The following is a 4,715-nucleotide window of genomic DNA, read 5'->3' as shown; positions in this document are numbered from 1 at the left end:
TAGCCTATAATAGGACCATATATGCAAGGTATAACCTCTGAAAATTTTACTGAAATCTATGCAGTAGTTTTTGAGTTAACTTCGAACAACGAAAACGGCTATTGCTTTTTATATATAGATATAGATTGCGTTTTTAATTTTTCACTCAGACGTCAGTAATTCAAAAATGATTTTAAAAAATTCAGAGAAATGTGCTTAGAGAAGAAGTATGGGTATAAAATTAATGAGGAAGTCCTGTGGAATTTAAACATATTCAAGTTTCTAGTGCAGAAGGACTGGTAAATACTGAAAATGTCATTTTAAAATTTTATCCTTGAAATTTCGCAATATTTGTTCGAATTTCGTTCTTCTAACTTTGTCAACTTAAAAATTACCTATTCGTCCTGGTGAATCCAAAAAATTAAAAATTTTTAAATTCTAAAGAAATTTCCAATTGCATTTGTTACCCATATTTTTATTCTACATTGCATTGCATTTTTTAATAATTTTTAGAATTAATCATGTCTTTGAAATTACAAAGTCCTTCAAAATAAATCCTGCGGTCAGAGAGAAAAAATAAAAACGCCACTTTAAGTAAAAGAGTAGGTTCAAACCATGGTACAATAGTTACAGGTATCAAAACAAAAGAAAAAAAGTTATAATACCCTTGTGCACAAGTGCGCTCGGGTATAAAAACGTTTGAAATTAAGTGAGCCATACAAATTTTGAATTTATTTACAAGCAAATGTTTTTTTTCCGGATTTTGCAAATTGAATAAATTCTCTGTAAGATGGTTTGTTAAAAAAAATACGTGAACATATATGGTGTATGGGGTATGGAAAAAGGGATATTTCCAGCAGTGAACGTTTTAGTGTGGGCAACAATGATATTTTTTAAATAAGGCAGATCCACCATGGGTTCAAACCTATTTATTTATTATTTGTTTCATGATAGGAGAGCTTCTCAACCAATATAGAAGCAATTTTTTCGATTCAACTTGTTGAAAAGTAATGATCTAATATCTAAATCCCGGGACTAATTCCGGGATCCCGGGATTGTAACAACGCCATCCCGAAAATCCCGGGATCGGTAAAAGGTGAAAAATTAACATCCCTTTGCCACATGTAGGGAAAATTTCCCACTTGTAGGGATTTTCAGCTCTAAAAATGCGTGCGTAAGGAAAAAGGGCAGATTTTATAGATATGTATCTTAAGATGTAGGGAATTTTTGAAATGTGAATAAAAATGTTTTGCAACACACGTATCTATATTGAACAAAAAAAATTTCCGCAAGTTTGCGCATGTTACACCGAGATATCGACAAGCAAAGTGAATTTATATGCAGACATACATACATACATATGCATATGAATTCTCCTTGCCGATAAGTGTGGAACTTTTGTTTACCTACTGTTGATATTTGAGTGAATTGTGCATCCAATTTTGATGTTTAAAAATATTCCACTCTAAAAATTATTCATGACGCTGCATTGGATATGCAAAAATAAGTAAATAAACGTTTTACCTTCATACTTTTTCAACAAATTGACATATCGTCACCTAAGGGTGAAAAGGTGCCAAGTCTATTTTTGAAATTGTTCGGGAGAGACAAAAAACCGATTTATCGTATTACCTGTTTAAATAGACCTCTTACCACACACACACACTGCACTTAATTTTTGATCGGGTGCTTCGCTGGGGTCGCACTGTTCGGTGGAGCCCTAGCGCTCCGCTGGTGCTCGCACACAAGTGCTGCTGTTTCGCAGTTTCAGCGAAAGTCGAACGGCGCAGCAGTTTCAGGCTCGTTGGCAGGTTTTTCCGCTTGACTCCCGGGTCTGTACTTGCCCGAAGGCCGGGAGACCGAACTCTTGGAAATGTGCCTCGCTACAACCAATTACGATTATATCGTTGACGTATAGAAATTCCACATGGGGCGGAATACCGAAAAAAGCAATTGTCATCATTCGTGAGAATGAGTTTGGTGCTACGTTTAAACTAAACGGTAATACTTTCCACCTAAATGCTCCTCGGTCGGTGCCAAAGGATGTTACGTCACGAGAGTCAACATGCAAAGGGATTTGATGAAATCCTGAAAAGAGGTCTAAAGTTGAAAAATACTTCGCTCGGCCAAGGTTGTCTAAAATGTCATCTATTCGCTCAAGAGGGAACTTATCGGCAATTAGTTTCTTATTAACAGCACGGAAATCGACGCACATGCGGTACGCTTTTTGACCATTAGTGTCTTTTTTCGGAACAACAATTAAAGGGCTATTATAATTCGAGTAACTCTCTTCGATTAACTCATTTTTGAATCACTTATTAACTTGACGGTTTATTTCCTCACGCTGGGAATATGGTAAACGGTAATTTTTAATGTAAACTGGGTTGTTGTCTGTCAATCTTAGTTTTTGTTCATAAAAGTTTTTTAATGTCATTTTGTCGTCCGGAAGTGCAAATATATCTGCGCAATCTACGCACAAGTGGAGCAATTCGCTTCCAGCGTAACTAGGAATTTGTTTTTTCAAAGTCTTAATCCGTTCTTTTGTCCGGTTGTCATCGTTTTTGGTCTTATTAATGGAATAAATATAGAAATTAGAGAGTTTTCCAGTCCGGATGTTATAGTTCTTTACGTATTTTACGTCGCTTGTGGTATTTATGACTTTGACTATTGGGTTGCTTGTACCAACGATGCATCTTGCCGTGAATACACCGTTATCAATTTCTTGTGATTCCACAAAAAGTGGTTCCGGTGAACTTCCTTAATTAAAAAGTCGAAAAACTTCGCATCTGGGTGGAATTACGCAGGTATCGCTTTCAGTTCCGTGAAGAATCGGAATCGCGACTTTTTTGTTACCTACGCAGAAGGAAATGCAATTGCTTGCATAGCTGATAACACATTTATTGACTTTCAAGAAGTCTTTACCCAATGTAGGTACTGACTGCAGGGATGTTAAACTCGTCATTAACCACATGTAACGTATGTTTTATAAAGAAATCGGAAAAAGTCAAATTTGTCGTAATTTTACCCAGAGTGGAAGCAGTATTAGAAGTGACGCCCGTAATGCGTATGATATCGTTTGTATCAATTGGAAAATTTTTGTTAAAACTTGAAATTTTAATTAGAGAAATGTCGGCTTGCGTGTCGACCAAAAATGTGCATAATTTATTTGACCCGGAAATTTGTAATTGAATAAAATCGGAATAATTTAGATTTAAGCAGTAGATGCCTTTTGATATGGAAAAATCATTTAGTTGTCCTGCTCCTGCTCCCCCAGTGTTCGCTCCTGAGGGGCGTGAGCGTTTGAAGCACGGACATTTGCACTTATACCCCTGTTAAGGTTTAAGGTTATTAAAGAGGAAAGGATATAGGGATAGACACAGAGACTCACTCTGGGAACTATTTTGGGATTTTAGAGATTTTCGGGATTCTCGAAACTTAATCGATATTTTTATCGGTTATGCTATCGATATTTTTATCGATTTTGTTATCGAAATTTGTATCGATATTGTTATCAATTTTTCCATCGATATTTTCGTAACTTATCAATATAATAATCGATACTTTTATCGATTTGTTATCGATTTTGTAATCGATATTTTTAACTATTTTGTTAGCGATATTTTGTATCGATTTTGTTATCGATATTTATCGATTTTGTCATCGATACTTACCGATTTTTTTATCAATTCATTTATCGATTTTGCTATCGGTATTTATCGATTTTGTTATTGATATTTATCGATTTTTTTATCGAAATTTTTATCGATATTGTTATCAATTTTGCTATCGACTTTGTTATCGATAATTTTATCGATTTTGTTCTCGATATTTTTCGATATTGCTATTGATATTTATCGATATTGCTATTGATATTTACTATTGAAATTCACTTGCCATCAATGATATTGATACTGACCATGTATGTATAGCGTTTGTTAAAAAAATTTGTTGTTGAATTGCATAGTTCAAATTAACATTAGTGATGAAAGCTAAGCACCAGATGGGTTCAACATCGGAAGGTAGTTTTTTTGAAAATTGCAGATAGATTGTATTGAATATAAGCCCTCGATATATTGATTATGACACAAGATATTGATTAGATATGTAACGTAAGTTTCACTTCTACTGTGTGGCCCAGGCACACTTACTTTTCTTCATCATGCAGGTAGGTTATACTTTGAATTTGAACGAAATCGGTTCATAAATACGACTTTTATAAATAACTCGACCCCAGCGCCACCTAGTAAGTTTTCTGTTAGCCTATAATAGGACCATATATGCAAGGTATAACCTCTGAAAATTTTACTGAAATCTATGCAGTAGTTTTTGAGTTAACTTCGAACAACGAAAACGGCTATTGCTTTTTATATATAGATATAGATTGCGTTTTTAATTTTTCACTCAGACGTCAGTAATTCAAAAATGATTTTAAAAAATTCAGAGAAATGTGCTTAGAGAAGAAGTATGGGTATAAAATTAATGAGGAAGTCCTGTGGAATTTAAACATATTCAAGTTTCTAGTGCAGAAGGACTGGTAAATACTGAAAATGTCATTTTAAAATTTTATCCTTGAAATTTCGCAATATTTGTTCGAATTTCGTTCTTCTAACTTTGTCAACTTAAAAATTACCTATTCGTCCTGGTGAATCCAAAAAATTAAAAATTTTTAAATTCTAAAGAAATTTCCAATTGCATTTGTTACCCATATTTTTATTCTACATTGCATTGCATTTTTT

Source organism: Rhagoletis pomonella, unplaced genomic scaffold, assembly GCF_013731165.1.
Source record: "Rhagoletis pomonella isolate Grant_MI unplaced genomic scaffold, Rhpom_1.0 Rhpom_scaffold_00001, whole genome shotgun sequence".
Lineage (NCBI taxonomy): Eukaryota > Metazoa > Arthropoda > Insecta > Diptera > Tephritidae > Rhagoletis > Rhagoletis pomonella.
Note: the sequence above shows the minus strand (reverse complement) of the source record.